This window comes from Triticum aestivum, chromosome 2B (genome assembly GCF_018294505.1).
Source record: "Triticum aestivum cultivar Chinese Spring chromosome 2B, IWGSC CS RefSeq v2.1, whole genome shotgun sequence".
In the NCBI taxonomy this organism is placed as follows: Eukaryota; Viridiplantae; Streptophyta; class Magnoliopsida; order Poales; family Poaceae; genus Triticum; species Triticum aestivum.
Window position 1 is genome coordinate 351,245,074 of NC_057798.1, and position 26,428 is coordinate 351,271,501.

Here is a 26,428-nt window from a genome sequence, read left to right on the forward strand (position 1 = left end):
CGAGACTTATCTTTTGGTGTCTTGGTCCATCAGGGAGATGATGCTTACCATTGGGCACAGCCTGCATTGGCCACCTTCCTGCCTCGCTCGCCAAGGTGCTCTATGTCCTCGGGACCCGGCCCTCGAGCAAGCTCAGCCGCTGCTGGTATGCCAGGTCACGATGCCGTGGTCAAGGCCAGGGGTGCGGGCTGGAGAGCCAGTAGGAGCTCCCAAGACGCGGTGCTCGGGAGACCCCCCTTTAACGTGCAAGCGACTCGCGAGGCCAGATGGTGGTTGTTCAAGCCGACCCATGACCCATTGCCAGATGAACCTGCAGGTTAGATGAAAGGAAAGACCGGGAACCCCTGCGGAGTGGGCCTGCAGCCCAGGGCATAGTACAAAGGCACCAAGGACCTGGCGAGGTTGTGTATGCGAGGTGGGTTGCGAACCAGAGCTCAGTCCTTGGGTTTATTAGCGTTGCAGGGACGGACCCGAGCACAAGCGCCATGCTGACGTGAGTTATCATGCAGCGATGCGGGAGAGGTGCTAGCCAGCGAACACATGGGGGGCCGCGAGGCAGCGGTCGTAGGGTGACAATCATAGGCAAACTCATAGAAATGATACATGCAGTTGGGCCTGGCCCACACGGCCTGGGGATGATGTAGCCCGAGGGGTTCCCCCAGACTAAACGAACTAGGGAGATGTCACCTAGTACCATCGTTGAAGAGGTGTTGAAGTAGCCAAAAAATGCGCGCTGCTGGAGTCATTCCTCACGAGCCGCTCTAGTGCCGAGCCTTGGGAGGCTCAGAGGGCCCGGGAGGCTCCTGGAGGTGCTCCTGCATCTCCGCCGGGATCGCCTGATGCCTGGCCTCGCAAGCCATCTAAGCGTCCCTCAGGCAGCGCTGGAATGCTTCAGCCGCGCCCGGCAGGCCGAAAGGCATGAAGACGTAGCTGTGAGGTGGACCCTCGCACTAGCCGACACGAGACGGCCACATGAGATGCCGAGACGCGGCCCTATTGAGCCCGGGGATGTCGATGCAGAAGCGGAACTCCTTACCCTCGCCAGGGCAGTGAGCTGCGCCGCACGACAGGCGACGATCGCCTTGCAGAACCCTTTCTTCTTGAATCTCCTCGATTGCCTTGCTGTTGAACTCCTAAACGCCTGGTGCCTCACGCTTGCTGCCTTCTCCTGGGAATCATGCTCTGAAGAGTGCATCCACATGGTGCCCGAGTGCCTCCCTCGTGACCCTGGCTAGGTCTGAGGCCCTCCTGAGGAGAGCCCCGGCCCAGCCTAAGAGGGGCGCCGAGCGCGCCTTCCTATGTGATGGGTGAAGGTGCCGCGTCCGGAGACATGAGGCTCACCGCAGCGTCCTCGAGCGATGCTCCTTCACGATAACCCTGTCCCAGCTGCAGCTTCTTCATCTTGGGGGCAACCTCAGGAGGGAGGGCGCCGTCTTCGTGTTCAGGGTTCTCGACCGCTGCAGCCTGGAAGGCGCGCTCGAGGGAGCACACCACATCCTTCTCTTGGCACGCGACCGAGATGACGCCGCTACTCCCTGGCATCTTGAGGGTGTTGTAGCCGTGGTGCATAGGTGCCATGAACTTGGGCAGTGCTGGGTACCCTAGGATGGCGTTGTAGGGCAGGCGGATGTCGGTGACGTCGAAGTCGATGAGCTTAGTGTGGTAGTTGTTGCGCTCGCCGAAGGTGACAGGGAGGCGAACCTGCCCTATTGGTTGTGTAGAACCGTCGGTCACTCCTGAAAATGGTTTGGTTGGGTGAAGTTGGTAGTATGGCACTTGAAGCGTGTCGAATGTCTGAACAGACAGAACATTGAGCCCTGCTCCGCCATCGACAAGAGTCTTGGTGAAAACCACATTGCTGATGACGGGGGAGCGGAGCATGGGGAGCACGCCGGCGGTGGCCGCGCACTTGAGCTGGTCTGAGGAGTTGAAGGTGATGGCACACTTGGACCACCTGAGAGGGCGAGTTGCTTCGGGCTTGGGGGGCGCCGCGTTCACCTCACGCGTGAACTGCTTGAAGATGCGGTGGGAAGCTAGGGCTTGTGAGCTGCCCAAGATGTGGGCGATGGATCGAGGCTCCTGGAAGCCCCCAGACCCCTTGTCCTGGTGGTGATCCTCGTTCCTTCTTGGCGGTGGAGGCAGAGGAGGAAGATCTGCATTGGTCTGAGGGCGCTCCTCACAAGGCTGCTCCCTCCAGGCGCCTTCGCAAGGCTGGCCCTGCCAGCAGTCCTCACGAGGCTGGTCGCACCACTCCTGACGATGGTCGCGTCCGTCCCAGCATCCTCCACCTCGGCCGCCTCCACGACCGTATCCTTGTTCGTTGCGCTCAGAGCGTCGACCGAGGTGCCCATCACGGAGGGCCTTGAGCTCCTGGCAGTCGTTGGTGTTGTGGCTATGAATGTTGTGGAAGACGCAGAATGACTGGTTGCTCTTGGATGACTCGGGGTTGTCGCAGTTGCGCTTCGTCTCTGGTTCGGCCGCAAGCACGGCCAGCCCCTTGCGCTTCACGTCCTTGGTCTTGGTCTTCTTGTCTCTGGATCAGCATCGGGGAGCTCGAGGAGGGAGAGGCATCCCTCCTCATCCCTTGCACACTTGTTCGCCGTGTTGAACATCTCCAGAGCAGTGTAGAGATCCTCATGGATGGCGAGCTCCTCCTTCATCTTGACATCACGGACGCCATCAGTGAATGCTCAAATGATGGCTTCATCCGACACCTTGGGGATCTTGAGGAGAACGGTGTTGAAGCGCTGGATATACTTCTGCAGGGTCTCTCCAGGTTGCTGCTTGATGCGACGCAGGTCACCCGCGGTCGGTGGACGGTCGCGAGTGCCCTGGAAGTTGGCGATGAAGCGACCGCATCTCCTCCCAGGAAGAAACCGACCCCTCGGGCAGGTTCAGGAGCCAAGAACGCGTGCTATCCTTGAGGGCCATCGGGAGCCAGTTCTCCATGATCTTCTCGTTGCCGCTGGCCGCCTTGATGCTCAGCTCATAAAGCTGTACGAACTTGGCGGGATCGGCGGTGCCGTCGTAGCGTGGAGGCAGGTCAAGCTTGAACTTGCTCGGCCAGACAATGTTGCGGTGCTCCGGAGTGAACGCACGGCATCCTGCCATGGCCACCGGAGGTCTTCGAGGGGGCGGAAACTGGTCTTGGTGCACGCGCATCGCCACCTCCTGCAGCAGTACACGGGCTTGGTGTTTGGGTGCTGGAAGCACGCGCGCTTCTCCTTGTGGTCGCTGCATGACCTGGCAGCTCACGTCCTCCCAAGCCAGTGCAGGGCGAGGCAGGTTGCGTCGGGGCGCCACACGCCTTGGCTCAATGATGGCGCCCGGGGCCAGAGTTGGCGGAGGAGCCCCGTGCGCCACGTCGCCCGATGCATGTGGTTGCTGAGGTAGCAAGCAAGCCGGCTCGGCGGAGTCCCTGTGTGCAACACTGACGAGCTCAGCGATCCGCTCGAGCCACTCCTCGTAGAGGTCACCAACCGGGCGGTAGCAAAAGAGCTCCCGCGCCATGAGAAAAGCGTCCTGTGCATCCACTTGGCCGCGACGCGCATGGGATGACGAAGCTGCTAGGGTTAGTGACGGAGTAGCGGTGCGCCCATCGCGACGCACTGACGGATGCAGCGACGAAGCTTGCTGTTCGTGGCCGGCAGGGCCCATGGTGGCGTTGGCCACCAGAGACGGAGCGCAACGGGCACAACCATCGCCCACCAGAGCTGTCTGAGCGACACGGGCGGCGACTGCGGCCTGACGCTCGGTGCGAGCTCGGCGTGCATCGGCCATGGAGGTGTCAGAGTGGCGGTGGATCAATCAACGGAAGAGAAGATTCGACGCACCCCTACCTGGTGCACCAAATGTCGGATTAAGGGATCCTCAAACCCTTGGGAGGTTCGAACTCGGGGGTGCGTGCGGAGATCTCAACCTACCCAGCCTGCCTACTCGCGATCCTCCTAAGCCTAGCGTTTCTAGCTCAAAGAGACACAGAGACACAACAGTTTATCCTGGTTCGGGCCACGTTGTGGTGTAATACCCTACTCCAGCGTTTTGGTGGATTGCCTCGGAGTGCTGAGGATGAACTAGTACAGTGGATGAACTGGCCTCAGGAGGTGAGGTGTTCTTGAGCTCAAGGGAGCTGGTGTGGTGTGAGCTAGTTCGACTTGTCTTCCCCCGTTCTATGGTGGTGGTTAGTCCTATTTATAGTGGGCTTGATCCTCTTCCCAAATGTTGGCGGGAAGGGATCCCACAACGGCCGGATTTGAAAGGGGGCAAGTAGTATAGCTTTATCCTAACAAAAGTAGTCTTCGCCTGCGAAAAGCCTCTGGTCGTGAAGCTGCGGTAGGCTCGTCAATGACCTCCATCATGCCGTCCTAGCGTTCTTGATCTCGTTGCACCAGAATGGAAACCTTTAGCTGATTCCTCGGGACTCCGCACCTGTGGCTTGCCTCCCTTGCACCGAAGAGGAAACCTGCGCTCTGCGCCCGCCTGGCGCCCGCCTGACCTTGGTCGTCATGGCTCACGTGAGCTGAGCTTCATGAGGTAAACCTTGCATAGAACTCTCCGCCCCTCGGGAGCCAGCCTGAGGAGGCCGATCCCCTCGGGGGTCTTGGCGTTGTCTGCTTCGCGAGGCTTGGCCCCTCGTGAGGGTCTTGTGTTGTTGATGCTGAAGCTGGGCCGCACCAGGACGTCGATGGAGTGGGCCGCAAGCAGGCAGGGCTGGATACCCCCATATCCAGGACGAAGACACATGTCAAGAGACCCATCATGGGTAGGATCCAAGGGATCAACAAAGGGTTCACAAGGAGTAGTAATGTACTTGTTCAAGTGATATTCATGAAAGATTCCAAGCATCTCATTTTTCCACTCACTGAAGAACTCTGCATCAAGAATACGCACTCTATGTCTAAGACTCTCCAACGTAGACTCATCCATCTTCCTCCAATGGTGATTAAACCAAAGCAATGGAGAACAACGCTCTAATACCAATTGAAAGGATCGAGAAGAGGTGTCTAGAGGGAGGGGGGTGATTGGACCCTCAACAAACAAAGTTAACAGTTTTGAAGTTTTTCAAGTTGAGGTGGTAGATTAACACAATTTCAAGCATACACAATAAAATTCAAGCAAGCATGCAAAGAGTATATGAGAAGCGGGAAGTAAAGCATGCAACTTGCGAGAAAGTAAAGGGTTGGGATTGGAGTGTGCAAACATAATTGGAGACACGGAGATTTTTGGCGTGGTTCCGATAGGTGGTGCTATCATACATCCACGTTGATGGAGACTTCAACCCACGAATGGTAATGGTTGCGCGAGTCCACAGTGGGCTCCACCCACGAAGGGTCCATGAAGAAGCAACCTTGTCTATCCCATCATGGCAATCCCCCACGAAGGACTTGCCTCACTAGGGTAGATCTTCATGAAGTAGGCGATCTCCTTGCCCTTACAAACTCCTTGGTTCAACTCCACAATCTTGACGGAGGCTCCCAAGTGACACCTAACCAATCTAGGAGACACCACTCTCCAAAAGGTAATATATGGTGTGTTGATGATGAACTCCTTGCTCTTATGCTTCAAATGATAGTCTCCCCAACAATCAGGTCTCTCTCACAGATTTGCTATGGTGGAAAGATGATTTGAGTGGAAAGCAACTTGGGGAAGGCTAGAGATCAAGATTCTTGTGGTTGGATTGGAATATCTTGGTCTCAACACATGAGTAGGTAGTTCTCTCTCAGAAAATGAGTAGTGAAAGTGTAAGTATGTTCTGATGGCTCTCCTCATGAATGAAGAATGGGTGGAGAGGTATATATAGCCTCCACACAAACTCTAGCCGCTACACACAGATTCCCAAACTCGATGGGATCGAATCAGCAAACTCGGTCAGACCGATTTAGGTCAAAATATGAACGTTAGAGTTTTCGGTGGGACCGACTTGGTCATCTTGGTGGGACCGATGTGGAGGGGTTAGGGTAAAACCTCAACTCAGTTTGACCAATTACTCAAACTTGGTGAGACCGATTTTGGTAATATGCAAACAGAGGATTGGTCAAGCAAACTGGGTGGGACTAATTGCACAAACTTAGTGGGACCGATTTTGTTGCAATAGATCACAGTGTATTTGCAGGCCCATATCGGTGAAACCGACATCCCATCGGTGAGATCGAAGTGACTAGGGTTTGGCAGTGGCTGTATCAAGTGAAACTCGGTGGTGCCGGATAGATCAAATCGGTGGGGCCGAGTTTGACATTTAGGTTTAGGACATATGTGGATGTGAGAAAGTGGCTGAGGGTTTTGGAGCATATCACTAAGCACTTTGAGCAAGCAAGCCATTAAGCAACACCTCATCCCCTTTTAATAGTATTGGCTTTCCTATGGACTCAATGTGATCTTGGATCACTAAAATGGAAAATGTAGAGTCTTGAGCTTTTGCCAATATTTGTCCTTAGCATCTTGGAGTGGTTCCACATCCTCTTGTCCATGTCCATGCCACTCCAATGTTGAACTTATCTGAAATGCACTAGGTACAAGTATTAGTCCAACAAGAGATATGTTGTCATGAATTACCAAAATCACCCAGGGAGCACTTGTGCTTTCAAGAATTACAACATGAATGAAAATACTTGAGGGAATTTAAATACAGGAGAGCGAAGAGATCACGAGCTAACTAAAGAATACTCGAACGAGGCACCGGTAAGAATGGGGAAATGAGAGCAGAAAGTTTGAAATGACGAATAAATCTTCTGAAATGATGGCCTTCAGATGATCGATAAAGGAAAGCAACTCCTGAAATGCTTCGGATGGGTATGAAAAGAATTCTCACAACCGAAAACAATTATGAGGATGGCATGAAGTTAGAACCATAAATCTTCAAGAGAACAGACCAAGTTTAGGAGAAATTCTTCTTCGGTCTGCATGCAAAGAATGACAATGAGAAATACCATGAAGACTTTGTGAGATACTCTATAATAACTTGAAGACATAGGTTGAGCCAGCGATGAAAAGAATTTGAAAGCAATCTTGGAAAAGGCATCTGACTGGTGAAAATTCGTTCTAGCATCAAACTTTAATAAGAATTAGAGAATAACTTCGGAAATAATTAGAAGAGTCAGGTAAGATCCTGGGAAAGACATGTGGGTTGTGGGCCCACTCAAAAGAAATACGTTAAATGATTTTTGAAAGAGAGATTGCACCAGTTAAATTAAATGGCTCGAATGAGATAACAACCTTGAATTAGCTTGAATGGATTAAGAATGGAAACGTGAATCTTCTGAGATATCTTCTACACTCCGAATATGAATAGAGAGAGCTAAATAAATAAGAGAGCCTTGGATAAGAAATTCCAACATGGGAAAACATGAAACAAAAGGAAGAGATGTGCTCAACATTGAAGCTTGAATTTAGCCCACCGAATAAGAGAGGAGAATGAAGAAGGATAAACTTGAAGCTTCCTTGGCATCTTCATGAGAGTCACCAGATAAGAACATTGAAGGAAAAGAATGAAGAGATTTCACACGAATAAAATGGATACTTGATTTGATATTTCTGCCTCCTTGAAGAGAAGGGTGTGAGGGTGGGAAAAAGAAGACAATTTGGGACGGGTGAAACAAACGAATCCTTGGGCTTTTAAACGACGCTCGTATGGAATAACTTGAAGAGAAGTGCACCGGTTGAAAAGAATTGAGTTGACAAACTCAATGATCCAGAAGGATTAGCATTCACAGAGAAATATGAGAACATCGCTTAGGAAAAAGGTATGGAATCCACGTTTGACCTTGAAGCAACTCGAATACCACAACCAAAACAAAACAAAAGATTTGGCTTGCAGAATAAGCCAGAAACAAACACATAACCCCGTCATGCATTTGTTGGAAGGATAATTCTACATAACTACCTGAATTCCCACCTAGGAACTCCTGAAACTTCTTGGTTATGCAATCTAGTCCCAGGCTAAACGGAGCAAATTTTGACACCATTCCTAATAGGATATACTACGCTCCAAAGTTCCAACTGCGTTCAACACATAACCACGAAATCTTGGAAACTCGTGTACGTCGGAGCTTTGAACAAACAACAATACTAGTCATGGAAGATCATCCGTGCTATCTCCTCCAGTACTGGGATAAGTCCCGACACTATTTGCCACCATGAAAAGTATGGCAGCATTTTGATGTTGGCGTCCTCTAGTATTCCAGAACTGAAACGATTGTGGATGTGACAAAAAAAACCTTGGACCTCAACTCCCTGGAAGAAGTCAAGTCAGACATGAGGCACCAAGAACAGAATTCTGTCACACCGATATCGCAATGATTCCAACAAAACCTGCGTGATCCTAAAAAAATTGAGTGGGAAGAGTAGTGGAATCAAAACACCTACTTCACAAATCCTCACCAAAGTGACGAAGGGGATAAGGAGTAAAAAGAACTCCTACTGTCCGATATATAACTAGACTCAAAATAGTTGTTTTTAGACTCGACAAAGGCAATGGTTTGATCAATCACGGGGCTCCTACGGTCGGTAAGGCTCTGATACCAACTTGTAGCGCCCAAGATGAGATTCTATCCCAATCACGTGATGAATTCATGATTGGGGCACAACCGCATTTCAAGCGCATAGCAAGGTGGATATCATTACAACATAGCATGTACTCAATAGATGGGAATAACAGATAAAGGCTTACACTCGCCACAAGCTACAACTTGAATACATCAATACATAACAGTCATCATACAGAAGAGCAGGATCCGACTAAGGATGAAATCAAACGAAAAAGAAGAACGACATCCACTCTGCTAATCTCAGGCTCCCGACCGGGAACCTATCCCTTGATCAAAGAAGAAGCAAAAGAACTCCAAAGCAAGAAAAAGCGTCGCTCTCACGTCAAAGCATTGCTTTACCTGTACGTGCAACTGTTGTTGTAGTAATATGCGAGCCATGAGGGCTCATCCATCCCATTACCATGCGTATCAAGACTAGTAAAGCTTAACGTGTATGGTATGGTTAAGTGATGAGGTTGCAACAAGCACTAAGCATTCATATGGTGGCTAACGCATGAGTACAAGAGTAAGAAGAGTAACTACATATAACAGTCATAAACTAGTAATGATCAAGAAGTGATCCTAAACTACTTACGAGTCAAACATAACCCCACCATGTTCTCTTCTCGAACTTAGAGACGATCACGGTTACGCACGCGTCTGTGTATTTTGATTGGATTTAGTGTCAAGTTCTTTACAACTGGATATTATAAATCTCCAAGTCGCCACATAACCGTGGACATGAATCTTAAAAAGATTAAACCCTGCAGGGGTGTTCCAACTTAGTCCATAAAATCTCACAATCCACTGAGGAAAAACCTCAATCTCAAGATAACCCAATCAAGCTCGGAATCCTGGTGCACAAGACATTTCGACAACGGTAAAAGAAAAACCAGGAAGATCTCCCAACATGCCGACACGAGCCGTGCGTATCTCGTCTCAGGCCACGATCAGATGAGACATCCTACGAGTAAAACCAATCCTTGAGTTTCCCCGTGGTGGCCCCATACTGTACCCGGTTTGGACCAATACTCATGAGGAGCACTGGCCCGGGTTGATTAATTATCCTCGGGTGCTAGCCAATCCCTATGCAAGTTTATTTATTATTAGGCAAACTAGTTGACCCGTTGCGCCAAATGGCACAGAGACCCGCCGAAAGCCATGTTGTTGATGAAATGGTATCATTTTGCAAGGACATATTCAGTAGAAATCCTATGTGTTAAATCATGCTATATTGAAAATATGTTTATCACGCTGAAAAATCTGAACTTGAAAAAAACATATTTGTATAAGATGTATAGACCAATTAAGTATGTATTTCAAATTTTCAGCAACTCTGTGCTTTAAAAACTACACTCAGCAAGAATTTAGATCATAGTGACATTGGAAACCATATGGCCTTAGTTATGTTGTCTACAGAGACAAACAATGCAAGCAGATCTTTCAATCAAATCACCATCAGCTCTCACAACCTAGGTAAGTTTTAGTTCTGCACCTGTTTAGAAGGATAATAACAAATTGAGGCTAACAAATGTGGCAAGGTAAACAAAAAAGGAGTGAAACACACCATAATTCTTAAAGACCTATCCTAGGATGCATTTGACCGCAATACCATCCTAAAAGTCCTTCCTGATGCTTCTTAGCTTCTTCCCTCGGCTGATCGTCCTGTGTTTGAGTTTTTGTGCCATATTCTCAACACTGATAAGGGTTCCATTGATAAGTTGATCTATAGGTTCAATACCCATCAACGTCAAGAGAAAAAAAAATCATGTGATGCATCTCATCTAATTGATTGTTTCATCTCTGCTACTCAAGTCTTCATAAGGTTGTGGAGCTCTAAACTTCTCTGGAATAGCTGCAACAAAAAAGAATGAACCATACCATGCTCAAGTAGACCAGTGCAAAGCTTGTTATAGAACAGAAACTTCAAAGGCCATATCAGCATATTCAAAGGCCATATCAGGTATAATAAAACTAAGGAAAACATTTAGAAAACAATGGCTGGAAAAATATATTTTTAAGTACAGAATAAACTAAGTAAAACATTTCAACACTATAATAAAACTGCAGCAAGCACAATGGTTCCACTACACTGCGTAGATCCCTACTTTTTAATTTAGGTTGTACGGCTGATAGAATCAAACAACATATAAAGAATGTCCTTTCAAGTACTCCCTCTGTAAACTAATATAAAACCATTAAGGTTGCTAAACTTAGTGATCTAAATGGTCTTATATTAGTTTATAGAAGGAGTATATCAAAAGACTGTAGCTTGGAAAGCGAAAACAGTGCAAGACATGAGCCATTTACAACGTGTAACTTGAGTGTGCAAAGGTCATATGGCTTAAAAACTCGTCAATCCTTGAAATGGTTACATTATAAGCAAATTAAGCTTGTCATAGAATAAAACCATTATGACCTATATCAATACATAACATTTGATGTGTCGTCAATTGCCTAGTTGTTTAAATTTTTGGAATAGAATCGTGTGGCCCAAACATATCTTGTATTGTAGTTTATAAAGGAAATTCAAAAAATATTTTAACATTAATTTATGTTCCATCCTACAATAGCCCCGCATCTCTAACCTTAAGCTTTTTTAGAAATATCATAAAAATATTTTGAACAAAATAAGTGGCAAATGAAGAAGTAATATATACACATAAGATTCATGTTTAGTGGTTTACTATGACTCACTTGATGAAGGAATTGATTAAATGTGAAAATTAGAATTTCAACTCTAAGAATGATCATATATTGATCGTACTCCTAGCGGCTCCATGGTCCTGGTGAGGTAAGACCTCTATGGTGACGGGTGAAGCAATACATGTAAGAAAATATGGTGCAGGGCAAAAGGAGTAGCAAAAAGATGTGGGTAAGTCTCAAAACTGACGAACTATGCACTATATTTCATTTCATGAAGCACACTACACCATCAATACTGCATTAAATGGCTAAAGAACCATAACTTGAAAAGCTGTCATGGTGACCACATAATTCAATTTCTAAAACATGTGGCTCTTTTTTGTAATGTTAGCCTACTTCAGAAGGTACAAAAAAAGGGCATACAAAGATCATAATCTGAACTGCAGGTCTAGAATTTACAGAGAAAATAGATATGATAGTCGAAGCAAGAGACAAAAATGCTTTTAGGGTCTTGGCATGAAATTATGAACCCACAATCCTTCCTGGTTAGACCCTGCAAAACACGGGACTCTTTAAGTAGAGAAAACAAAAGATAAGTCTAAACATTGCTTTTATTTAGTCACAGCATAGCACAAGGTTACTTAATATCCTAGGCATAAGCATGACTACCAGCAACATATGAATATTTGACAAATGTGAGATACCACAACCAGTATTACACATCTGACATAACCAACTATTTCACTATTAAATTAATCAACTCTGTCAAAAAGGATGCTAAACAAGACATCCAAAAGATCCAAAGTGCACACATAGTTATAACAGTAGACCATAGGGTATCCCTTGCCAAGATATTTATTGTTCCATGGCCTGTGAAAATGGAGTAGTGTGATGTCACACTATTGGCTATTGCTGTAGAAAAACTGCCGCAACAAGAAAAAGAAAAACTGAAAAATTGTGCTTATGCACAGTATAATGCCTGGCCATGAGTATTTTGCATCAAATCTCAGCAAATGCTCTAAATACATATATCAGGAAGTTTAGAATCCTTCAGAATTAATCGGCTGACATAAAACTGGTGAAATCAATAACACAACAGAAAAATAATTAAATGTTCCAGGAAGCTTCTCTCTTGCGAGATCAAATGACTTTTCAAGAGACTACTGCCTTCTTACATTCCTGAAAATGTTTAGCATGTCCATATCCATAGATGTCTATTTCAGAAGTTTTAAGCTTTACCGTATGGACCAACCTACCAACACAGAATTGACAAAAAGAATACAAAGCTGGCAGATATTGCAACCTACACAAGATAGTAACTGCGATCAACAGAAACAATAGGCTCCTGAAACATGTATTCCCAGTTATACAGAATAAACCTGACAAAGATGTGGTTCTATATAGTAAGTACTCTTCAGAAGAGAAACTCTGACTTTCACTTGGATGAATGGTGTGTAGTTTTCCCGTCATTATCTTTTTTACCATCAGATACGTTTGAAATTATTTTTTTATCAGAGCTACAAATTTAAGGTAGCACTTTTGCCTGTATGGGAAGTGCCAAATTGAGTATTTGCGCATATAGATTCTAAAAAAAACTCAAAATATGCATTGATATTATGTACAGACTGGGTCAGTGACTTAATTTCTGTATTTTAACTTGTGGCATGCTATTTTAAGATTGAAAAATAGAGAGTACTAGGCTTAAAAAACTCAAAATATGCATAGATATTATGCTCATATTCGTCAGGCTCTCCTATTTCCCCTCCAAATCGGTTTGTGGCTGAGCACCACGGAAGGACGAGTCCCTGTATGAATAGAGAAGATGAACATCAGCAAGGGTGTTATTCTCCAAAACAAAGATGAACTCCACGGTATGAAAGAGAAAATGAATGCATCAGAAGGCACACCCGTTCACTGGAGATGAATCAATCAAGATGAGCAGAAACTCATCACCACACAGAAGTTTCAGATTTCAAAAGGACTTGCATATGTAACATAGCAAACTCCAACTGGCTGCCATCAGAGTTGCCCTAAGCCACAATCACATGGAACAAGAGGTTAAAAGCCAATAACAAAAAGGAATTGATCTTCCTTAGCTTTGGTCTGCTGCTACTGCCTCTCTCTTGGATGATTTTTTGAATAGTCATTGGAAGTTCTCAGGAAAAATGGAGAGTGGGATGCTCACCTTGTTGTTGAGGAGGTAGTGGTAGAGGAGCGCGTCAGGGAAGCCTCAGAGGCCGAAGTTGGCCGGCGTCGTACTTCAGCTCGCGCACGTGCCATCCTCGGCGAGCAAATGCTCCACCTACACCTCAACCAACTCAACCCATCGCTGAGCGTTCGGCGGTGGCTCAAACAAAGTACTAATGTCAGATTGCTTGATTAGTTGAAGGAACACTTCATACAACACAAAGAATACCAGGCACGTATGCGACTCCTCCTCTTTGCTGGTTATGATTAACCAAATATACCAAACGAGTTGCAGGTGTCGTCGACGGTGGATGAACCTCGCAAGACAAGAACACACCTCCGCCAAAAAACACTGCAATATAAAGGATGCGTGAGACAATGAACTTGCAAAGCCCCATGTGTAAGGAAATCTTGAATCTATAAATTCATACCTGAGACAATGAACTGAACATTAGCGTTGTACATTCACCAAGATACAGATAACATGGAACCAAAAAAATTGAATGGAAAAAAACCGCGTCCTTGTCGCCGTCGAAGAACGCTGCATGCTTCTGCAATGCTGTCATGCCGCAGGCACCCGAATTGTTGCGGTACCCCGACGCCTGGCTTCCTTTCGTTGCCATCACCGGCGCTCGCCGTCGCCCAGCCGGCGAGTCTTCCCCAACCGCGGACCCACATCTACCGCTCCTTCAAAACCCGCTGCTTCCACCAGCAGCCGCCGTGGCCTTCATGGCCTCCTGCAGTTCCGCTTAAGCCTGACCCGGCCGCCGTCATGGACCCTAGCGACGAGAGGTGGTCGGCTGTGGTCACGACGAACACTAGCTGGCCCCGGTGTTGTAGACGGAGAAGCCGTCGGCGCTATGGAACCGAACCCCCAAACCGGGGCCCGGGGTAGCTGCTTCTGCCGCCTCGCGCCCAAGCGCCACCGCTTCGCAACTTGACATCGTCGCCGCTGCTCCTCTCACGCTGCGGCCGACGCAGAGATCATGAAGGAGGAGGAAGCTAGAAGAGAGAGAGGAGGAGACGAGTGGGTGTTGCGGTAGTACGGATCCGGGAAGGAGGAGGCGGAAGAGGGGAATGGTGGGTGTGGCGGCTTTGAGGGGGAGGAGGTAGGAGTGCGTGGCTGGCATTGGGGGCTAGGGTTGGTCCGGTTGCGTCCAACGAGACGACGGGACCCGCATCAAGTGTAGCCGACGAGTGGGACTAGGAGCAACGCTGGCCCACCCGTCACTACGGCAGGTCAAAGGTGGGTGCAGAAGCCGGGTGCACATGCACCGGACGGCCCCTCTGTAGCTGCTGCCCACAACGCACGGCGCAGGCAGCGCGCCAGGAGCGTCCCGCCAAGAGCGGTTGACCCCGGAAACTCTAGCCTACACCCTACACCGCGGGATGGGCACCCAATGTAACTGACAAGCGGGACCAAGAGCAGCACCGGCCCACCCATCATCGGTACAACACAGATACGGGCATTGAAATCGGGTGCATAAGTGCTGGCTACCCCTTTGCGACTCGCCCAAGCCGCACACCGCGGAGGGCGCGGCACGCGCGACACGGCGCGTGTGGAGAGGCCGGCGGACACCCAAAAAAGTTTGACCCAGCCTATCAGCACTGGCCATGAGCCCACAGGTCATTCGCCCCTCCATTTTGACCATGCGGTGAAAATGGAACGCGTTGCAGTGAACGAAAATCGAAAGAGAGGCAACACAACGAAGAAGACCGAGCTGACCAGGACCGAACGACCAAGAAGGATGCAAATCGGGGGAGCCTCCTCCATGCGAGTTGGCTAGCCTCTTTAATGGTTTAAATGGTAAAATCGAAGTTGTGCCTTGCTGGAATAGTTTTATTCAAAGCAAACTGTCAAGGGGTGCCCATAAACCCCGACCATGTTAGGAACGCAAATCAAGGAACTTCACACTGGTATGACGGAAACTAGGGTGGCAAGAGTGAAACAAAACACCAGGTAAAAGCACAAGCTTTCCAACTATTATCAAGTATGCATTAATTAAATAAGAGATATTGTGATATCCCATGATATCCATGTCCCAACATGAAACAAACTTCACTGCACCTGCAACTAGCAACGCTATAAGAGGGCTGAGTGTCAGGGTACACAAACAGGGGTGTATGTTTTCCCCTGACTTGTGCACGGACAGCAAACCACTGGCCCGGCAGGTTACAACATCCAAGACGATACCAAACAGAAGAGATAGCTATTTGAGAAATCTAAGAGCAGATCAAGAAGACCAAGTCAAGCTAAAGGAGCAAGATACCACTAAGGAAAGATCTCCCTTGTCGGGTAGGCGAGCCTGGCGATGTCGAGGTTGCCCCAAATACAAGTCTCAAGACTGCCTTGGCAAGCTTACCGGGGACGCTGAGGGCGGACTACCCCACCAATGTTCCACTGCTCCACCTCACAACAATGCAAGTCATCGATCGGTGCGGTGTCGAGCCCCCAAGTGACTAAGTGGCTCTCATTTGACACATGGCAACCACTTCGAAGGAAATCACCTCCAAATGACACCTGTCCAGAGACGTGTCACGTGGACTGGCGAAAAGGTGGCCGAACAACCCGATAAAGCTTGTCGGGCTACACTATGATGTGATACAAAGCGATGCATTTAATGCACTCTGTCCTATCTGCAGAGTTAGGTATGATAGCACTATTTGTTATCTAATCAGTATGGAATGAATGATTTGTCATTGTGGTGACCCCTTGATATATAAAAGGAGGGCCATGGCAACCTGAGAAAGGATTCAGACCTTTGTACACACATACGCGCGTAGCTGCTCTCGCCCTGAGGTGACCTTGCCGGGCTAGAGCGCTGCGTCTCCACCACGGTCCTCTCATCAATCCACCAAAGCAGGCTAGGGTTTTACGCTTCACGGCGACCCGAACCTGGGTGAAATTGCCCATGTGATCACTGTCGTTCTGCCTCTGCACCCTCCGCTCTTTTGTGCAATGTGCTCTTCCTCCCTACTGAACCACAAGGGGCCGATGGTCCCATAGGTGGCCATGGTTCCCACGACATCTTTGGCGTGCCAGGTAGGGGGAGGCGCTTGTGCAAACCTGAAAGTGTACGTAGCGTGTCATCTTCATCATCATTTTCTTCATCAGCGGCTTCGTCAGCAATGACGCCCAAGAAAGAGACGGGGAATGGTGGGATGGAGAGGGGGAGCAGTATCGCTTCCCTGCCTACCCTATCCAATCTCCATCGCCTCCCTCCGCCGCGGCTACAGCAGCGGCGGGAACCAGAAATGATGGCAGCATGACAACCCCAAATGGTTCAGGCAGCATGGTTTCCATGCACGTCCCGTCCAGGGAAAAGGAACAAAAGTGTATGGGTACAAGGTTTCTCTCTCCCCCACTCCCGTTGTATCGACAATCGAGCTACTCTGGGTTTTAGCATCATCAACATCGATGAGCACCGCGCGATACTCAGTTCAGCATTTACCCTACTTAGAGAGATCCTGAGTGGAGCGCTGGTGCGAATCCGTTGATTGACGCCCCGACAAGTATGCTCCGGCAGGCCGTCCGCGTTGGTGTGACTTTTATGCAAGCCGCTACCAGGTTGTTTAAAAAGTGCGAAGAGGAGGAGAGAGAAACCGGTCGTTCTTTGCATGGTGTCCCGTTGCCCGCAAGACACATATGATTTTTACCAGCCCCCGTCGGGAGCTAGAGAGCAACGCGCGTGGTGCCATCTTTCCCGAAGCATGCGAACGCGGAAAGCAGTCGCAACAGAAAGGAGTGGAAGAAAGCAAAGATAAGATCTAAGTCCACGCAATCATTGCTCCATTATGAACTTAGATTTGCATTTGTTTATCCCTTGGATACCAAGGTGTCTGTATGAGGAAATCTTTCGTGTGAACGGTACCTTATTAGTTTTTGTTTGCGCCCTCGCTCTGTTCCGAGCCTACTCGTAGAATGGGTCACAATGACAAAACTACCGAGGAAAAACCCGTCGGGACGTATCCTTGCCAAGAAAACTATTAAGGGCCCGACCCTTACGATGATCCACTACAAAAAAAGACACATCCCTGACATTTTGGGCCGAACGATTTTTTTTCCTGTCATACTTATGACACTTCTATGATGATAATTGTGACAAAACCCGGTATCATCATAGATGTGGTGGGCTCCTACTTCTATGACAAAAAAATATGACAGAAAATGGGCTTTTCGTCCTGGGCGGGCCGGAGACGCATCTACATGACATTCTTTGGGCCATCCATGACAGAAAAAACCGTGGTAGAAGCGAGGACGAGGAAAATTTTGGGGAGTTCCCGGTTACGGTGGGTGGTCGGGGGCCGAGCGATGCGCGTTTCTCTCATACACGTATGCTCGTGTGTGCGAGGGGTTGGGCTCTAACTGAACCCTAGCGAGGCGTCGCCTAACTGAACCCGAGCGATTGCACTGTAGGCTACGCGTTATTGAACCCAGCGGTCGAGCGATTCCTTTGCTACTGCTGCTAACTGAAGCCGATCGATGCTACCTCTGGATGAACAGTGAGTGTTGCAGAGGGGTTTGGATGAACAGCTCTCGGTGGGGGTGGATGAACAGGACCCCGTGGTGTTGCCTCTGGATGAACAGCACCCCGATCGATCGAGCCGGTTGGGGCTGGATGAACAGGACCCCGTGGAGGGCTGTATGAACAGGACGACCCCGTGGAGGGCTGGATGAATAGTAGATGGTGGAGGGGTGGATGAACGTAGCCCGTGGAGGGTTGGTTGAACAGGAGCCTGTGGAGAGGGCTGGTTGAACAATAGCCAATGGAGTAGCGCGCGGTGGAGGCTGGATGAACAGGAGCCCATGGATGGACTGTCGTAGGTGGAGGCTGGAGGAGGTCGATGCTGGATGAACCGTAGCCCGTGGAGGCTGGAGGAGGTCAACGGTGGAGATGAACAGCATCCCATGGAGTCCCATTTTGCGGTACGCCACAACCCTCCCGATGAACAGGACCCCCATTACGACCGTAGCGCTCCAACACAAGTCTGTTTCCTCTGTTTTGTTGTATGTCACACCCCTCCCGATCAACAGGACCCCGTTTCGACTGTAGGAGGTCCAACACAAGTCCGTTTCCTCCGTTTTGCGGTATGCCAGCCCCTCCCGATGAATAGGACCCCGTTTCGAATGTGGTCGGTCAAACAAAAGGCCGTTTCTTCTGTTCTGCGGTACGCCAGGCCTCATTTCCATCGGCTGTTCCATCCAAGCCCTCCCGATGAACACGACGACACATTCCGTTCTGACCCAGCCAGTTGGCTCCCCATGAACATGACGACGACGCAGTTTCTTCTTTCCGACCCAGCCATGTACACAAGCACTGGCCGTACGTATGCGCGAGCAGACGTTCGAGACCCCGCTCATATGTACGTACGTGATCGTCTTTTCTTTCTTGCACACTGGCCGTTGTACGTACGTGTACATGCTACATGCACGCCTCTACTACGACATGTGCGCGCCTCTACATTGACCAGTATGTACGTACACGTTCGCGACCAGAATGACAATGCTACGTACGCTTCGACCAGGTGGGTCCCAACTGTTAGGCACTTCCTGGCGTGCGAAGATGTAGCTGGTAGGTCGCAGCAGTCAGGGGGGCGAATCATTTTTTTTTGCACGGACGCACTTCCTTGCGTGTGAAGATGTAGCTGGTGGGTCCCAGCAGTCAAGGGGAAACGTTTTTCTCACGAAATACGATGGCCCATCCGGTGGGTCCCTGTTGTTAGGTGGAGGAATAATTATTTTACGTGTAATAAGGAGGCACTTCCTTGCGGCTGTCATGGACCTAGCTGTCAGCCTCTCCACGTACAGTACTCTTCCGATGGAAGTCGGTCATTGACCACATTGACCACGCCGCGCCGAGAGAACCACGGCGGTGGACGACGGCGAGGCCTAGGAAGGGGACGACATGGAGCCGGGGAAGACGCGGAAGTGGATGCCCACGCGAAGAGGAGTACGAGGGTTCACTGGTTCGGCTGCGGGTGTGAGGCTGTCGTCGCCACAGAATAACAGGGGGTGTGGGTGAGTGGAGGGATGGCCTAGCCAGCGGTGGGAGTAGTAGGGGGCGGTGAGGCCTCCGCGGCAGCACAGCCGACCACGGAATGCATGAGCAGGCGGTAGGACCGGCGCTGCTTTGGGCAGCTGGAGCAAGAAGACCAGAGGTTGAAGAAGCACGACGGCTGTTGGATGGACATCGTACGGTCACTACAGCTAGAATCGTTTTTATTGACTAAGTTGACAAAGCCCTTGGTACGCGTCAACTTAGTAGGCCCACAGGTCACCTTCCGAAATGGTGCACCCCGGATGTCAGGGGGAGGAATCATTTTTTGGGCGGGTGAAGCTAGAATATCCAAGATTGAAGAAGAAGCACGGCATCCGTTGGATGGACATCCAACGACCACTGTTGCTAGAACCGTGTGTTGACTATAAGTTGACAAAGCCTTGCATACGCGTCAACTCTATTTTTTTAGGGGACGCGTCAACTTAGTAAGGCCACAAGTGTGTGGCAGAGAACTTATAGCCCATTTGAGATTTGTAAGAATGTGCAACCCATTTTTGAATTCTAGTGGAATTTACTACAGCCCATTTACAGTTTGTTAAAAGTACAACCCATTTCAACCAATCGTTCAAAATAGAATTCAATAAAATTTCCCACATTTTGATGGGATCCGAAATATTTTTATCCCAAAATTTCTAGTCAGATTAAATACAATTTAAATATAAATTTATATTACATAAAAATCCAATGAAATATTGCACTCACAACAATCAATGAAATTAAAATTTTCAATCTCCAAAAATAATATTTTATAAAGTAATTACTTGTTTGGTGCATTTTTTATAGTTACTGGCCAGTTTTTATAATTACATCCCATTTATTATTTCTTAAAACTCATTTTCTTGTTAAGCCTAATGCATCCCTCCTAGGAAAGATTTGCAGCCCAGCGGGGCGGAGAATAACAACTTGACCATGCCTGGGTATTCCTAAAAAAAGAATAGCTAGGCTAGCCATTTTCAGCTTGAAAAAAATTAATATCTTGGCTGGATATCTGGCCTGGGCTAGACGGGACACAGCCCGCCCAGTTAATACCCGCAACGACTTTTTTGTTATTGTTCAGAGGAGAAAAATCAATATCTTGGCTAAACATCGCTCAAGAAAAACTCTGCAGTGCTCACACCTCAAAAACACAAATACTGCTCGAGCTGCTTGGTCCCAGCTGTCGGCCGCTTCTTATGCAATTCTCTCGTTTATTGACTACATAGGTTGACAATGGTGTGGGACCGTGATGTCAGGAAACCAGGAGGTAGCAAAAAAATTATAGTTTTATATAATAAGGAGGCACCTGCGTACGTGAGGCTGTGGCCCTAGTGGGTCCCCATTGTCATCCTCTCCAAGTAAAGTCATCTCCTCGCCCGCGCGTGCTTTCCGCCCAAAACGGTCAGCGCCGCCCGCCCCGCTTCCCGGTGCAGGCGATTGCTCCGCCTTCAAATGACACAAGTGTCGTCCGTCCGTCCGTCTGCCGCCCACATTAATGATACGTGGTTGCTGAGGCGGCTACTCAGGCGCCATAGGTCCGTCCCTCCGCCGCCCACCATTAATATATAAACTGCTGCGCCGGCCATAGGCGCAATCATCTGCATCCGTTCCCTTTCTCATGTCCACACCACTACTGCCCACCATGGCTTCCTCGTGCTCCAGCGCTCTTCGGTACAGGCGGACGACGGACCACAAGGAGATGGCAGCCATTGCTGCCGACTGGCTGGCCGGCAGGCAGCCAGAGGACAACGATGTCCCAATGGAGAACATGGTAGTCTACAATCTGGCACCAACCCACTCCTCCGCGCCATCCTCGCCGGTGCATTGCACCATGACCATCGGCGAGGCTATGCCTAATATATGGACACAGTGAGGCAGAAGTGTGAGGAGCAGTTCCGGGAGGCGTAGGCCGACGCCGTCTATAACCACCATCTCCTCCACGAGCACGTGCAGGTGAAGGAGCAGATTGTCGTGGAGCGGGCAGAGCAGGAGGCGCTGCTCGACTCGTACCGCTCCGCCCGCGAGGGGCGCCTCGAGCGCTAGCGGTACCGCATGCAGGTGGTGGAGGCCGCGCCGCCTACAAAGAGGGCGATGAAGCGGGTGAGGCGTTGTTTGGCGAGACCGAGGACGAGGCAGAGGACAATGCCGGCTCCGACGAGTCCCCGCTCCACTGGGGTTGACGAGGCCCTGCTCCGCCGAGGCCCCGCGGCGCCAACAACGAGGCAGAGGTCACCGCTGGCTCCGCCGAGGCCCCGCCCCACTAACAGCGAGGCAGAGGACGTCGCCGGCTCAGCCGAGGCCCCACCCCTGCCGGCAATGAGGGGGAGGATTTCCACAACTCCGCCAAGGCGCCACCCGCCGGCAACGAGACAGAGGACATCATCGGCTCCGCCGAGGCTCCGTCCCGCTGCTAACGAGGCCGCGCCACACAGAAAACGAGGAAGAGTAGAACACGGTAGGTTGCTGTCGCTCGGGTCCAAGTAAGGCCATCGCTGCTACCCTCCGATTGAAGCCAAGCTAGGTGGGTAGACCATTGACGGCCGGTTAGCTTCTTGGCGGCGACGTGGAGTCGGAGAGCTATGTTGGAGAAGGACGCTGCTTCTACTTAACTACTGCTGCAGTTGGCTGACTGACACATGGGCCCAACAGGCCACATGTCAGTTATGCAACTACACCTGCAGTTAAGTCACTGAAGCTTCTGTTCGGCTCACCCGTACACAGGTGGGTAGCTTTGGTTAATTAATTATACCTCCAGCGCACCCCTTTTTAGTTGAAGAATGTATGAAATGTAATGAAATCCGACATGTTTATATGAAATCCGACCGTGTATGAATGAATTGATTTCGATTAGTTTGAATTCTTGTATCACTGGCATTGGATGGACATGCAAAACAATACGTACTAGCATTATTCCCAGGGTGATCACCTCATTTATTGCAGTTTCACATGTACTCCCTCCGGTCCTTTCTAGTTTGCATACAAGTTTTGTCTGCATTCAAAGTATCTCTACTTTGACCAATCTTATAGAAAAAAGTATGCACTTTCACAATGAGCGAAGTAAAAAGGAACATAAGGAGTACAAAGAGTTTGAGCAGCTTTTTAGTGTTCCTGTACATTGCAATCAAACACACAGGCCTGGCAATTCATAGAGAACATTCAAAACAATCGATGATTATGCATCTCAGCGATTCACATGTTAGAGCCAATATTTACTTCACAACTAAAGAATAAAGAAAGATTGATTGACACTGCTGACAGCAAAGGGCGTCCCATTCGAAAATATCAACCGCATGTCTTCTTGCTAAAATCAATGAGAAAAATTTGACAAGGTTGTCCCATTACAAAATATCAAATGCCTACGATTGTGGAATGGGCAGGGTTTGCCATCAGTTCGGACATTGACATGGCACCTCGTGCTAAATAAACCAGCTGTTCTTTTTGTGCAGTTCCACCAAAAGCAACCAAATTCGCGCGTAGCTTGTATGATTTTGCCCTTATATGTTGCAACGCCTTGAACTTATTGACACCTCCTTTCTTGTGATGGAAATGAATGATTCGACGTATTCATGAACATTTTGTGTAGTTCCCATTGAAATCAAGCTGAGCAACCCTGTTTACACAAATACAAAAGAAGTGATTAGTATAGAGCAAATTGTACTATGAATTGACAGTTTAAACAGGCACCTACATGGTCCATGTAGAGCACACTTTTAGAAAAATTGAACTCACCAGAAAGAATCCTAGAACAACATTGTACTCGCGCACAGCAAGAAAATGGAGATTTGTCAGTCCTTCTGAGCTAAAGTTAGTTTGGTCTTGTGGGGAGTAATGTAACCATCCTTCAACTGCTCCTTCTGATGAGAAGATAGACATGGCTTCTTCATCCTGGCATAATCGGAACTAGTCACTTCACGTACTTCATATTCTTCTTCAGAGGAGGATGATCCTGTTGTGCAAAGACAAGAGGACAACTAAATGCTAGCATCCTTGTTTGCTCAAAAAAAAGGAAAGGAAATATTTAAAATAACACAGATGAAGCACTTCTCAAGGACAATACCACTTTTTCATGATAGTATCTAAATAGTAGCACAACACCAATAGAGATGACAAAGCTCAATCGTATGGACGAAGTCAGTGGGCGAGTACCAACCTTTGTTAGGAGGCTTATTGTGTAGAGCATATAGATGAAGCACTTCTCTGGAACCATCTGTTGCTATCTACTGTGGTGACCATGCTTACTATATACTCCTTGATTAGTTTAATGTTTCCAACATCTTCTTGTGTAGTTTCACTAAAATATATGGTATCTTCAAAGAAGATCCCTGTTTGCACAAGTAGATATAATTACACATTACATTAAGAGTGGCATCAAATCAGTGGCAAAACAATTCCTCGTTCCATCCATAGCAATAAATTAAGATGCAAAACTATATCATTACTTGTGTCATCACAGTTCCAGTTCTTCATTACAGCACCGGGAGTTGATTTTGTTTTTCTTCCACTTGTTCTTCCCCTTCATCACTTGGTTAAATAACAGACAAGCTTCGCTTCAATTTAAGATTTGGCATGTCAATTAGGAAGCACAAGTATAGCACTAAAGAATGACATTAATTTTCTGATGAAAGTGGCAAAATACAGGCCAACAGTTGTGAAATATCCTTATCTTACCTCAATGGGATATTACGGTGCACATATAGATTGGAAGTCTTGTCTCCATTTGTGCAGTTCACTAAAATCAAGCAACATTACCGTACAAGTAGCACAACATATGAAAGCACACTGCAGAATCATGTGAAAGAAGGCTAGTACTGACCTCTCATGACGCGGAATTCAAACAACTCACAAGAAGAAGATCTGAACCAAATTTGCCAACACGGATAGGAAGTAAGATCTCCTCTTGTGCAGTTCCACTAAGATCAAGCAATCAAGCAACATTGTCGGTGTGACATTTTGATTGAACTGCACAAAACACTCTTAAAACAAAAGTGTTTTGTGCAGTGCAACAAAAGGTCACAATGGCAACAAGGTGAAGTAGATAACCCTGTTTACACAGAGGTGCAAAGGAAACAACTAGTGGTCAATAATGGTGGATGACACAGAAGCCAACAAAAAGAAGCATCTACCTTAGAAAGAAAGCAAGACTGTAGCATTTCTCAAATGGTGGCATTGATTAATATTAACATAGAGATTATATTAACAATAAAATTCGTTAAACATGTAATTTGCTTTTAACTGTGGCATTGCATCAATTTTCTAGCGGCATTATTAGAGGGTGTTTGTTTACAGGGACATTTTGGTGTAGGGACTAAAAAAACTCCGTTCCAGTCCCATCTAAACCAAACAGGAGGGACTTTTAGGGACTAAAAGTGAGCATTTGGGACTAAAGAAAGAAGACCCCGAGGGAGAGTCTTTTTGGGACTTTTCCCAACAGTTTCCCCTGCCACGCATCACACCTTGTCTCTATTAGTTCATTTCTAGGGGTAACATTGTCTTTTAGCATGTCATTTAATAACCTCTAGTCCATGTTTAGTCCCTGGAACAAAGCAGGTAGGGACTAGGGAGTTTTTAACCAAACAGGGCCTTAGATTAACAACAACTAAAGAGTTGCACAGGACAGTGGACGCACCAGCACCATGTGCATCTACTGATGTACTGGGGTGATGCAAAGTCTATTGCAACAAAGAGCAAACAACCAAGGAGCATATTTGTGTTGGTCCCAGTTTTGTTATCTTTAGACACCTTTCCCTATGTGAGCGCAGCAAATCTAGTCCTGCTCAAACTCTACAATCTTGTCCCCCAAAACAAAAGATCAGTTCATTACAGATGTGCGTACTGTGTTTGTCATTGTTTTCCCTTTTCGACCAAAGTAGGTGCTGGATAGCCAGTCTGTACTATTACTTTCGCCCCTTCCTTTCCTCTTTGAACCACGTCCTAGATTTATGCTATACAACTTTCCCCACTACTTTCCCCCATTCCTTTCCTCTTTGAACCACGTCTTAGATTCATGCGATACAACTTTCCCCACTACTTTCCCCCTTCCACTACTAGGAAAAATCTTACCAGTAGCATGAGCTTTTTGCATACCAGTAGCGTGGCTGCCGGCGCTACTGCTATGGCGCTACAACTAAATATTAGCAGTACACATTTTCTACCCCACGCTACAAATATGCTAAGTACTAGTAGCGCTGCTTTCTCCACACATGCTACTACTATCATATGTACTAGTAGCGCCGTTTTCTCCACTCCACGCTATAGCTAATTAATTAGAAATTAAAAATAATAATATTCAAATGCAGTATTCATGGATGGAAATTCAGATGCATTTCCTTCACCAACAATGATTAGTAGTAGCATCAACATCGCCTCTAATTCAGCATAGGAGTTGCAAGTAAGGGAAAATTACCACCGACACTAGTAGCTAGTAATCATCATAGCTAGTCATTACCACCAACATTGTCTAATCATCATAGCTACATTGTGTAGCACATCATCATCTTCTTGAAATTCATTCTAGCTAGCTACTCACTCCTACTGCTCTCTCTCAGGTAAAATAGCATAGAACATGTGGAGCGCTCCTGATTCATCATATTGAAGCATGCAGATGAACCTGTCTCCTAATTGTGGGCTACGATTCTGATTGCTGCCCCCTAGTACTTTCTGCGATCCTTCACAATTTTTTTCCAGTCTTTGACTATTAAGACTTGCTCGCTTCTAGAAATCCTGAATGCACTCATGTGCAATGTAGGAAGTCTTGGCTGTATGCTAACCATATACATGCGACCTTTAGCTTTGATCCACTGAGGCACAACTATCATCGGGAGTCCCTGTTGAAGAACATCGTAGTAACATACTTAGCAATGAAGTTTAGCTTAAAAAACAATGTATGCAAAAGATGCACTGAGGACAAATAGTAAAAATCTTACCATCTTTCCTAAATAGATGTGACCGTAGTTCAATACGAACACTATTGGTCGCACGTTTTGAGTACTAACATTTCTAAGTCCAGGAAAATAATTTGTCTTGACAGTATGAAGATCC

The 26,428-nt window shown here is 47.8% G+C and overlaps 1 long non-coding RNA gene across 2 annotated transcripts; it reads right to left on the reverse strand.

The window, feature by feature from the left end:
- Positions 1-9,946: 9,946 nt before the first annotated feature.
- LOC123044912 (uncharacterized) lies at positions 9,947-14,472 on the reverse strand. Of its 2 annotated transcripts, XR_006420725.1 has the most exons (4): positions 13,787-14,471; positions 13,354-13,707; positions 13,076-13,198; positions 9,947-12,973 (listed from the first exon to the last, which is right to left on the reverse strand). It is a non-coding gene; the product is annotated as an uncharacterized lncRNA (long non-coding RNA). The 2 variants fall into 2 exon arrangements; XR_006420724.1 differs by having other exon boundaries at positions 13,076-13,707; positions 13,787-14,472.
- Between the last annotated feature and the right edge of the window lie 11,956 nt (positions 14,473-26,428).